Here is a 12,967-nt window from a genome sequence, read left to right as displayed (position 1 = left end):
TTCCCTACATCTCTTTATCAGGTGATGGGAGGAGGGTAAACATTAACTCATGTTGTGCAACTATGAATGTTCATCCATCATGACATAGCACATTGATTTACCAAACACCTGTGTCCTGGTTTACTTCAACTAAATTTTGATGTTTGTTATCCATATGCATTGGGCTATACCTATCATATATATGCTACTGTGTCCAACCACGATTTACATGACAGTTTTTGAAAGTTTAGGCCATTTTTTCTCTCACATGCATGTCAGTTGATGAAAGCTGTTTTTCAAGATAAAATATCCCTTCCATATTATAGCCTGTCATGATGTTGATCAATTTGTATGTTAATCAATCTATGCTGTTTGTTTATTCAATAGGCAAAAGGGGCAATATGTAGGTTATTTGGGCGAACCTACAGTATAGTCTACATGTTCTGCCCTTTATTTTGTTTCATTATAGAAGCAAATACTTTCACTATTTATTTATACTGAGATCAATATAATTAGTAGTTCATCACTTAACAGCAACAATAGACATCAATGTTGATATTCCATAGTGATAAACCCTACATAACAGCAAATGGTTTCTCCCTACTTGAGAAACCTCTCTACGTGTTGATTCTCACAGGGAGAAGACTACGTAATCCTTTCCGGGAAGTGGTCGAGTCATCCTCCCTTTACCATTATCAGACAACGAGCTGGAATGTGAAAAAACGAATCAAGATAGGGAACAAGCTCTCAACACAGATCACGCGACAGAGGCAGGCTATATCATTTGCACTTTCGAACTAAGTGAATCACCATTACATTCCAGTAAGTCGCAAAACATTAGTCATAGCGTGAAACTGCTAACCGTATGCAATCCACCTGCACCGAGAAACGCTCCATCCCAAAAATTATGTTGGCTAATATTAAGGTTTTGGTGGTCAGCATTAATGTCGAAATAGATACATTTACCACAAATCGTAGGGTTTCGTTTTGCGGGGATGTCTAATGTATATCCCTCCACCATCAACCGCAGCCACTAGCCAGAATGCGCTGATGCGTTTAGCCATTATTTTTTGGAACATGTTTTGCTAGCGTTTGCAGAAGAGAGAGACTGACAATCAACAACATCAAGATCAATTAATGAGTAATATTATAATACTAATAGTAATTAATAATATTACTCACTAATATAAATTACAATAATAACGTATCTATTACAAAATAGTATTAAAACAACCACTGAATAGGCCCTATAACATTCGTTATTATGAATGGTATTAATCTATAATGTATTAATCAACAATAGTATACCAGTCACTTGTTGTAGAACTAATGCCATACTGTTTATAATGAGGGGATTCAGAAGTGTCTTCATTTAGTTTTTGTCCTTTATAGAAGTGTGTTGAAAGCTGCTTATTGGCTCATCACAGCTGATTAGTTGGTAGTAATCTATTGCAGTTTACTGTAGGGAACCACAGTCGTTTTCCAAGATAAAGTTTAAGGCCTATAAGTGTTGCTTGGGCCATAACCCATGATGTATCTTAGTGAGCATATTGAACAGTGAGTGCCAGAGACTTCCCCAGATGAGTTGTTCAAGGTCCCAGTATTATGAGGCACTCATTTCGGATTGTCTTTAAAGGAAAGATGAACCCATTGTGAATGTTATATTGTTTTTGTGCATCTCTGAGCGATGTTCTAATTCTCTGTGGGTAAGTTCATGTTTTCATGTGTATCTGAGCTATTAGAAATTGGATCAGTATGACGTAGCACTGTGATAAAGTCTCTCTCACTACACTGGAAGTTAATAGGAATACGACTTTTAGATCATGAAAACGTCTATCATACATGTCAGATTTCAATACTGGCCAATGTCATAATGTGGGAGGTTATATTCTCTCAAATGAGCCATAGATTATTTTTCTCCGATATTCCTACCTGGAGAAATGTGTAATTTAACAGAGGGCCCACCACATTTCTCCTATTTGACTGCCTCTTCAGTTCAGGGTGCATTGTATGGTACCGTTACATGGCCGTTGCCAATGTCAGACTCAACTCTGCGATTGGCAGGTTGAACATGGTGAGATTGTAGACTCCTAAATGGATAGTGCAGTTTGTTTAGGCAATTTTACAGCTAACTAGCTACTTCACATGCTGATATTGACTTTGGTATTGACTTTGGTATTATTGTGTGTAGCTAATGAGTTATGTAGTCGACTTGAGCTGCAACAGATTTCCACAACGATTTTCACGTTGTTAACAACCTTATTATAATGACAAAATGAAACATTTCTTCACATACTATTGTTATTTAACACTGTAAATTACAGTAATTAGTGGTTTGGGATGCATTTAAAAAAACGGAGGTATTAACCAATGGGTAGCAGTAACTTTGCTCTGTGTTACAAAGGTCACTCAAATCAGGAACTAACATATGCTGTCATTTGTCTCAACCACTATTGCGGCTATAAGGATCCTGTCAGCAATGGAAGGCTAAGGTGAGGACAAAAATGTGTCTATATGTAAATATGCTTAGTGAAACTCTGTGATGTTGCATTTGAGCTCACTACGTAGGGACATTGGCTGACACGGCAGCCTTTAAAAAGAAGTTTGTAGCTTCCTTAACACTGTACATTGGCATTGTGCATGGACAGCAGAAGTAATAGTTATTTATAAAGCAATCCCCAGTTAAATCAGTACTACCTCCTCCACAGCGCTCACTCTTGAACGCAGCCCAGATCCCAGCCGTGTTTGTGTTTACCCGGCTGCAGCCATAGCAATGCCCTCCCACCCAGTAGACGTTTATCCCAGGCATGCAGACAGGCAGGGCAGGCAGCAGAGGGGAAGCCGCAGCCAGGATTCCCAAGCCCGTCACAGGCCCTGACCTCATTTCCTTTTGTAGCTAGGCTCCCTGCATTGTGTTATTTCAGTCTCATGTGTAAACTGGTTACATGAACATGGCGACACCTACATCACACGCAGTCCCAGTACTGTATGGTGTTTACCTGAAAGCAGTGGTTCCCAGTACTGTATGGTGTTGCACAGTCAGTCAGGGGTGGGTGAGAACATGGAGACTGTATGGTGTTGACCTGAAACATCACAGGGGTGAGAACATGGAGACAGTCCCAGTACTGTATGGTGTTGACCTGAAAGCAGTGGTTAAGTTGCACAGTCAGGGGTGAGAACATGGAGACGCCTACATCACACGCAGTCCCAGTACTGTATGGTGTTGACCTGAAAGCAGTGGTTAAGTTGCACAGTCAGGGGTGAGAACATGGAGACGCCTACATCACACGCAGTCCCAGTACTGTATGGTGTTGACCTGAAAGCAGTGGTTAAGTTGCACAGTCATGGGGTGAGAACATGGCAGCTAAATCAAGTTGTTGAAGTTATTGCTTTCAGAAGTGAAATTAGGATTCCAGATGTCACATCTGATGACATGATCCATGACCTTAGAGCTATATTGAATATCCTGATGACCTTAGAATATTGGAATAACACATGTCAATGTGTGTGTGTGTATTGTACACTGTATGTGTATATCATCACAAGTCCTGTTTCCCTTAGATATCCTGAAGCAAAGTTTGATATGATGTACAGTAGTGGTTACTAACCTTTTTTCAGTTACTGTACCACTAAAGTACCCCTCATGTGCATTTTACCATTAGACTTATGGTCTCATGAGTCTTCTCAAGTACTCCCTGTGGCTAGGCCAAGTACCTCCAGGGGTCGTAATACCCCTGGTTGGGAATCACTGATGTAAAGTATGACATCATAGTACTTGAAATCAAACTGTGTCGTACCATGAACAAGTTTCAGCAATCACACTGATCCAGGTTGTCATGACCTGACCTAAGGCAAGTAAAATGTTTCCCTTGTTTTTGAGGAAGGAAAACGGATCACAGCGCCACCATACATGACTTCCTGAAGCAAAATGTGAGTGACTTTCAGAAGGTTCTACCTGTCTTATTCCCTTTACTATCCAAGATCACAGATATCACAGATCTACATGAAACTGCAACTTTGGGCTGGCCAAGATTGTCTCACTCATTCCCATAAAGAAATATATACAATGTGGTCATAAGACAAGCTCTCGCATACCGCTGTGAAGTCAGGTGCTTGTGTTGTCATCATTATGTGGCCTCTACTATCCTACAGGTCAATCCTTTATGAAACCACAAAAATGACATTATTGTCAGTATAAGTAACCCGATTATACCAGTGTTATTTGTGCTGGAAACTAAAGAACACACTTAGTGTATCACTTGTTTACTGGCAAGCATAAAGTGTACTGTTTACAGTATCTATACAAGTATATCATTTCCAATTCATTGTTACAGTAACTCATACTCTTTACAACTTGCAGGGGCGACGTCATACCAGGAAAGCCATGTGATTTTTTTGTAACCTCATTGTTTTGAAGCAGGGATAAAATTGATACTCCGTGCTCACTGCTCAAGCCTGCCAGTGGAGGGTCTTTAGCCAATGGGATTGCTCAGGTGAAGTGACATCATCTCCCAAATCCGTGGTGTGACTGGAGTGTGCATCATCACAGTGCTTTGTGAATAGTTAATGAGAACACTGGCCAGGGACCAATCAGGACTCAGGACAGAGATTACTCCAGGGACTGGCTTAAGAAATCAATAATGCACACACGCACACACACACACACACACACACAGGGCCTGAGCAAATTGACTGTCTCTGCTCTGAACAGGCTGCTATAGTAGCACAAATACAACCAACCCTCTGAACACCTGTCAAAGATACACGGCTGGTAAACAAGCCTAGCACATGGCTGGCTAAATGGATGATGTCACCTTTTTGATTACATTGCTTTTAGAATAGTTTGAAATTGCTTTTAGATTAGTTTGAGAGAGAGATTTGTTCGAGAGAAATATCTTCGGTCATCATCATGGCCATGTGTATTCCCCCTCAAGCCGACACCTCGGCGGCTTTCAAGGAACTACAGTGTTCAAACTGGAAACCGCATATCCTGAGGCCGCATGTATTGTAGCTGGGGAATTTTAATAAAGCAAATTGGAGGAAAATGCTACTGAAGTTTATCAACAAATCTCCTTCGCTACACGCTCGTCGAGTACTCTTGACCATTGCTACTCCCCTTCGGCAAATCAGATCACGCCTCTATTCTGCTCCTCCCCTCCTATCTCTTCCTATCCCAGTCTGTTGTCCATTTTTCCTGTGCCCAAGAAAGCGAAGGTAACTGAAAAAAATGAACATCGCCCCATAGTACTCATTTCTGTCATCATGGCTAGATAAGGATCATATCACCTCCACCTTACCCGATACCCTAGATCCACTACAATTTGCATACCGCTCCAACAGATCCACGGATGACACATTCGTCATCGCACTGCACACTGCCCTATCCCATCTGGAAAAGAGGAATACCTATGTAAGTATGCTGGTCATCGACTACAGCTCAGCCTTCATCACCATGACCGTCCGAGCTCACCACTAAGCTCAGGGCCCTGGGTCTGGACCCCTCCCTGTGAAATTGGGTTCTGGACTTCCTAACGGACCGACCCCAGGTGGTGAAGGTAGGCAACAACACGTCCGTTACGCTGATCCTCAATACGGGGGCCCCACAAGGGTGCAGGCTCAGCCCCCTCTTGTACTCCATGTTCACCCATGACTGCATGGCCACGCACGTCTCCAACTCAATCATCAAGTTTGCAGATGACACTACAGTGGTAGGCTTGTATACCAACAACGATGAGACAGCCTACAGGGAGGAGGTGAGGGCCTTGGCGGAGTCGTGCCAGGAATATAACTTCTCCCTCAACGTCCAAAAAATGAAGTACCTGATCATCGACTTCAGGAGACAGAAGAGAGAGCACGCCCCCATCCACATTGACGGAACGAAAAGCTTCAAGTTGCTCGGCGTGCAAATCATTGACAACCTGAAATGGACCATCCACACAACGTGGTGTAGAAGGCGCAACAGGACCTCTTCAACCACAGGAGGCTGAAGGAATTCAGTTTGGCCCTTAAGACCCTCACAAACTTCTACAGACGCACCATTGAGAGCATCCTGTCGGGCTGTATCACCGCCTGGTATGGCAGTTGCACCGTCCGCAACCACAGGGCTCTCCAAAGGTTGGTGCGGTCAGCCCAATGCATCACCGGGGGCACACTGCCTGCCTTCCAGGAGATCTACAGCACCCAGTGTCACAGGAAGGCCAAGATCACCAAGCACCTGAGCCATCCGAGCCACGGCCTGTTCACCCTGAAACCATCTCAAAGGCGGAAACGGTACAGGTGCATCAAAGCTGGGACTGAGAGACTGAAAGACCATCAGTCTGTTAAATAGTCACCACTGCCCAGTACCCTGCCCTGAACTTAGTCACCGTTACTAGCCGGCTACCACCCGGTACTCTACCCTGCGCCTTAAAGACTGCTGCCCTATGTACATACAGAATCATTGAACACGGATCACTTTAATCATGTTTACATACTGTTATACCAACTTCTAGTCATGGCGTATCCTATATACCTACTGCTGTACACACCTTTTCTATTCATATACTGTCCATAACACATAATATTTCTTCTGATATTCATTCAGATATTTCTTCATTTCTTTCTTTTTATTTCTTGGATTTGTGTGTATTGTTAGGTATTACTGCACTGTTGAAGCTAGAAACATAAGCATTTCGCTGCACCTGCGCTAACATCTGCAAATGATGTGTACGCATCCAATATAATGTGATTTGAAATACTTCTATGAATTAATTATAAAGCTACGGTAGCCTACAGTTGAAGTTGGGAACAACTTCTGTATGCATATGGGATAGAATAAATAGCCTATTTCACTTGAAACCACAGTCTCAGGAGAGGCTTGTGATACTGTAATAAAGGTTGTTATTGTTACGGGTTTGATAACCTGTGAGGGGGAATAGAGGTGAGCTAAGCCTTTTGACAGGGAAGGTTCTGGTGATTCACTGCCAGTTGTGATGACTCACCCTTAATTGCTGAAGAAGCAGACATTTAAGCTTGAGGGATTTAAGTTAAGTAGAACAGATATTCAATAGTAGTCCACTAATGATAAAACACTATAGACTGTTACAAAAGTGTAATAAACAATATGTTTTATTATTTGTGTGAATTGAGTCACATTCACATTTTCACTAATGTACTACACATATTTCATTTCAATATATCTACTACCCAATACCAGAATGTATTAGTTTGCAGAACCAAATAGGCTTGAAAGTAGTCTGAGGACAGGAAGATAATGACCTCGCTCTTTCTAGAATATGCTCTGTCATAACATGCTATTGCTGTTAAGCGGAGCAGCACAGGGGAACCCAAAGAGCAGACTCAGACCAGGAAACAGGGATGAACCAATATATTTATTGTAACACAGGGAGAGATGAAGTGCAGATCCAGGGAAGCTTGGATGAGTTGTAGGAAACCAGATGTGGAGGCTGAGGTTGGAGTGAGCTGGGGTTGGGACAGGGTAAACAGGTTCAAGGGAGTGTTGATGAGTTGATTCCAGAACAGGGTAGCAGGGTGGTGAGATGTGGAACAGAAGACAGGAACCAGAGTCAGAGCGGCAAAACTGCAGTGAGAGGAGAAACAGTGTCAGGCAAGGAAATAGGCACAGCAGGATACAGGATCTTAAATAACAACACATAGCTAGACGCATGACTGACTGAATGGAGATTAGGATCTGGCAGAGTGGAAGTGGCAGGACAGAGTATTTGTAGAGGTCTTGATTATGGAATGGGTTGCAGCTGGTGGGGAACGTCTCTGACTCCAGCACACCTGTCTCATACTACACAATCACACACACAGAGGGAGAGGGAGAGAACTGGGAGAATGGCTGCAGGTCAAGGAGACACCGGATGTCCACTAGGGGGTGTAGAACTCCCCTCTGTGTGTGTGACACTCCCCTCTGTAATTATTTGGACAGTGAGGCTCTATACTGGTTTCATATGAGGTGATAGTACAGAATGTCACCTTAAAGTTCAGGTTATTTTCATACATATCTGTTTTACTGTTTAGAAATGAAAGCACTTTATGGATCTAGTCCCGCTATTTGAAGAACTATTTGGACAAATTCACATATTTCATTACAGTAGTCAAAAGTTTTGTATTTGATCCCATATTTCTAGCACAAAATGACTACATCAAACTTGTTGGATGCATTTGCAGTTTGTTTTGGATGAGTTTCGGATTACGCTTTGCCAATAGGAACTGAATGGTGAATAATGTATTGTGTTATTTTGGAGACACTTTAATTGTCAATAAGAATAGAAGATGTTTCTGGACACTTCTACATTAATGTGGATGCTACCATAATTATCAATAATCATGAAGGAATTCTGAATAATAATGATGGATATGATCATTGTTCCTCTGTAACTTTATCACTCATCATTATTCACAATTCATTCATGATTAATAATCATGGTAGCATTCAGAAACATCTTTTATTCTTATTTACAATAAAATTGACTCCAAAATGACACAATACAATATTCACCATTCAGTTCCTATTGGTTCCAACATAAGCCGAAACACAACCAAAACAAACTGCAAATTCATATAACAAGTTTGTAGAGTCACAAGTTTGATGTAGTCATTGCGTTCTAGGAATATGGGACCAAATACTTAGCGGACTAAACTCCATGGTGAAGGAAGTTTAATGAGGAACTTCACTAACGGCATGGAGCCGAGACCAGGCTTTGTGGAATCTATTTATTTATATATTACATTTTTTAAATTTAACCAGGCAAGTCAGTTAAGAACAAATTCTTATTTACAATGACAGCCTACCCCGGTCAAACCCGGACAACGCTGGGCCAATTGTGTGCTACCCTATGGGATTCCCAATCACGGCCGGATGTTATACAGCCTGGATTCGAACCAGAAACTGTAGTGACGCCTCTTGCACTGAGATGCAGTGCCTTAGACCGCTGTGCCACTATCTATCTCCTACACATAAAATGTTTTAAATGATGAAACTCCTACCTTGTACTTATGATTGTCCTCTGTATCTGTGTGCCTTTCTTTGTTTGATCAAATTCATACTTTCTCAATAAACATGAATCAAATACAACCGCTGACTGTTTGCTCATTGCTGTTGCTCTAAGATGGCAACTCAGCGCAAATGCGCATGTGCCAATTGAATCTAAACCAAGAAACATTTGTTGGTGTTATTTGATTAACGTTTATTGAAAATATATGGATTTTAGCAAACAAAGAAAGGCACGCAACTACAGAGGTACAATGTGGGCGTTTCATATGATTATTTTTTATAAGTATTGACCTTGGGCGAATCGATGTAATCGGAGCTAGATTCCACAAAGCCTGGTCTCGGCTCCACGCCGTTGTTGAAGTTCATCATCAACTTCCTTCACCATGGAGTTTAGTCCACTACCAAATACTAAAACGTTTGACTACTTTAATACACTATAAGTGAATTTGTCCAAATACTTATGAAGAAAAATTCACATTCAAATGGGGGACTAGATACATAAAGTGATTTTATTTCTAAACGGTAAAACAGACACTGTACTGTCACCTCATACAGTATGAAACATTTGATCTCAAATAAAACATCCTGGAGTATAGAGACAAATGTACTCATTTTTGCTTCACTTTCCAAATAAATACAGAGAGGAGTGTACAAACCAGCCTACAGTAGTCACTCTCAGATGAGGAAAGAGCAAGGATAATGCCTGAAATGTTTACCAAAAGATGGCGCCGACAGAGAGGGCTGCCTCACTTCTAGTCCTTAAGGAACCTTGCAGTATTATGTTTTTTATGTATTATTTCAAATCTCAACCATATATTGACATGTGCATATTCTTATTCCATTCCTTTCCTTAGATATGTGTCTGTTAGGTAGTTGCTGTGGAATTGTTAGTTTACATGTTAGATATTGCTGCACTGACGGAATCAGACAATTTTGTTTACCTTCACGCCCTCAGCCTTCCAGGCGACAGTCATGTGATAGGGGAATTTCCTGTTTGCTGGATGCACACCACAGAGGGCACACTCAACAAGTCATGTGATTGGAGGTGAGCTGTTTGTGAACATGCTTTGTGGAAAACACCCTCACAGTTACTAATCACAATTGCTTTATGTAACAAAGCATCCATTATGTATGTTTACACTGTCCCTCTATTTTGAAGCCTAAAACGGCTTTCGTCAGCATGACTGAACCGGTTTCACCCCGTGTCACACAAAAAAGATTTCCATCACTTTTAGTATCACTTAACCCATATTCATCATGGACGTGAGTACACAGTCTGTCCTTTATTTAGCCTTGTGCCAGTTCCCTGACTGGAAGGCTTTGTTATGAAACTCTGGGGACCTTGACAAGGGCGTGCCATAATAGCACCACCAGATCAGTCACAATCTTACACTCTTTTGTTCTTTAGGAATCCCTTCTCTTTCATGTCTGAGTTTCATAAACCACTGGCTGTGTCGAGGATATAATAGTGCAATGTAAGACCACAGTCTTGAAGGGGTCTTCTAAATCACTTGACACACACTGGGTTTGTGATGAAAATACTTTCAAATCAAATTGTATTGGTCACATACACATGGTTAGCAGATGTTATTGGGAGTGTAGCGAAATGCTTATGCTTCTAGATCCAACAGTGCAGCAGTATCTAACAGGTAATATCTAACAATTCCACAACAACACCTAATATCTAACAAATTCCACAACAAAACCTAAAACACACAATCTAGTAAAGGAATGGGATAAGAATATATAAGTATAAAATATATGGATTAGCAGGGACAGAGCGGTTAAGGATACAGTATACAGTATATACAAAGGAATGTCCCTTTTTCGGGACCCTGTATATCAAAGATAATTTGTAAAAATCCAAATAACTTCACAGATCTTCATTGTAAAGGGTTTAAACACTGTTTCCCATGCTTTTCAATTAACCATAAACAATTAATGAACATGCACCTGTGGAACGGTCATATAGATACTAACAGCTTACAGACGGTAGGCAATTAAGGTCACAGTTATGAAAACTTAGGACACTAAAGAGGCCATTCTATTGACTCAGGGTCCCTGCTCATCTGCGTGAAAGTGCCTTAGGCATGCTGCAAGGAGGCATGAGGACTGCAGATGTGGCCAGGGCAATACATTGCAATGTCCGTACTGTGAGACGCCTAAGACAGCGCTACATGGAGACAGGACGGACAGCTGATTGTCCTCGCAGTGGCAGACCACGTGTAACAACTAGAGGTCGACCAAATATGATTTTTCAACACCGATACCGATTATTGGAGGACCAAAAAAGCCGATACCGATTAATGTATTTGTGATAATGACAATTACAACAATACTGAATTAACACTTATTTTAACTTAATGTAATACATCAATAAAATCAATTTAGCCTCAAGTAGATAATGAAACATGTTCAATTTGGTTTAAATAATGCAAAAACAAAGTGTTGGAGAAGAACGTAAAAGTGTAATATGTGCTATGCAAGAAAGCTAACGTTTCAGTTTCTTGCTCAAAACATGAAAGCTGGTGGTTCCTTTTAACAAGAGTCTTCAATATTCCCAGGTAAGAAGTTTTAGGTTGTAGTTATTATAGTACTATTTCCCTCTATATTATTTGTATTTCATTAACCTTTGACTATTCTTATAGGCACTTTAGTATTGCCAGTGTATCGCTCCTCCCTGGGCTCGAACCAGCAACACAACGACAACAGCCACCACATCGAGGCAGCGTTACCCATGCAGAGCAAGGGAAACAACCACCCCAAGGCTCAGAGTGAGTGAAGTTTGAAACGCTATTAGCGCGCGCTAACTAGCCAGCCATTTCACTTCGGTTACACCAGCCTCATCTCGGGAGTTGATAGGTTTGAAGTCATAAACAGCCCAATGCTTGACGCACAAGGAAGAGCTGCTGGCAAAACGCACTAAAGTGCTGTTTGAATGAATGTTTACACGCCTGCTTCTGCCTACCACCGCTCAGTCAGATACTTAGATACTTGTATGCTCAGTCAGATTATATGCAACACAGGACACGCTAGATAATATCTAGTAATATCATCAACCATGTGTAGTTAACTAGTGATTATGATTGATTGTTTTTTATAAGATAAGTTTAATGCTAGCTATAGCAATTTATCTTGGCTTGCTGCATTTGCGTAACAGGCAGTCTCCTTGTGGAGTGCAACGAGAGAGGCAGGTCGTTATTGCGTTGGACGAGTTAACTAAGGTTGCAAGATTGGATCCCCCGAGCTGACAAGGTGAAAATCTGTCTTTCTGCCCCTGAACGAGGCAGTTAACCCACCGTTCCTAGGCCGTCATTGAAAATAAGAATGTGTTCTTAACTGACTTGTTAGTTAAATAAAGATTCAATAAAGGTGTAAAAATTGGATTCAAGTTTATTGTCGAAGGAATGAGCGTTACATAGAGGCCTGTACTCTGGAGCGGGATCGATTTGGAGGTGGAGGGTCCATCATGGTCTGGGGCGGTGTGTCACAGCATCATCGGACTGAGCTTGTTGTCATTGCAGGTAATCTCAATGATGTGCGTTACAAGGGAAGACATCCTCCTCTCTCATGTGGTACCCTTCCTGCAGGCTCATCCTGACATGACTCCAGCATGACAATGCCACCAGCCATACTGCTCGTTCTGTGTGTGATTTCCTGCAAGACAGGAATGTCAGTGTTCTGCCATTGCCAGCGAAGAGCCCAGATCTCAATCCCATTGAGCACGTCTGGGACCTGTTGGATCGGAGGGTGAGGGCTAGGGCCATTCCCCCCAGAAATGTACGGGAATGTGCAGGTGTCTTGGTGGAAGAGTGGGGTAACATCTCACAGCAAGAACTGACAAATCTGGTGCAGTCCCTGAGGAGATGCACTGCAGTACTTAATGCAGCTGGTGGCCACAACAGATACTGACCGTTACATTTGATTTTGCTCCCCCTCCCCTTTGGTCAGGGACACATTATTCAATTTCTGTTACATGTCTGTGGA

At 41.7% G+C, this 12,967-nt stretch overlaps 2 long non-coding RNA genes across 2 annotated transcripts; one reads left to right on the top strand and one right to left on the bottom strand.

Annotated features, from left to right (window-relative positions):
* Positions 1 to 2,190: 2,190 nt before the first annotated feature.
* LOC115107304 (uncharacterized) lies at positions 2,191 to 9,061 on the top strand. The gene is made up of 3 exons (XR_003860181.2): positions 2,191 to 2,471; positions 3,860 to 3,909; positions 4,340 to 9,061. It is a non-coding gene; the product is annotated as an uncharacterized LOC115107304 (long non-coding RNA).
* Positions 7,331 to 9,915, bottom strand: LOC135564294 (uncharacterized). The gene is made up of 2 exons (XR_010460870.1): positions 7,653 to 9,915; positions 7,331 to 7,558 (listed from the first exon to the last, which is right to left on the bottom strand). It is a non-coding gene; the product is annotated as an uncharacterized LOC135564294 (long non-coding RNA).
* Between the last annotated feature and the right edge of the window lie 3,052 nt (positions 9,916 to 12,967).

This window comes from Oncorhynchus nerka, linkage group LG24, assembly GCF_034236695.1.
Source record: "Oncorhynchus nerka isolate Pitt River linkage group LG24, Oner_Uvic_2.0, whole genome shotgun sequence".
NCBI lineage: Eukaryota > Metazoa > Chordata > Actinopteri > Salmoniformes > Salmonidae > Oncorhynchus > Oncorhynchus nerka.
Note: the sequence above shows the minus strand (reverse complement) of the source record. Positions and strands in the feature narration are given on the sequence as shown.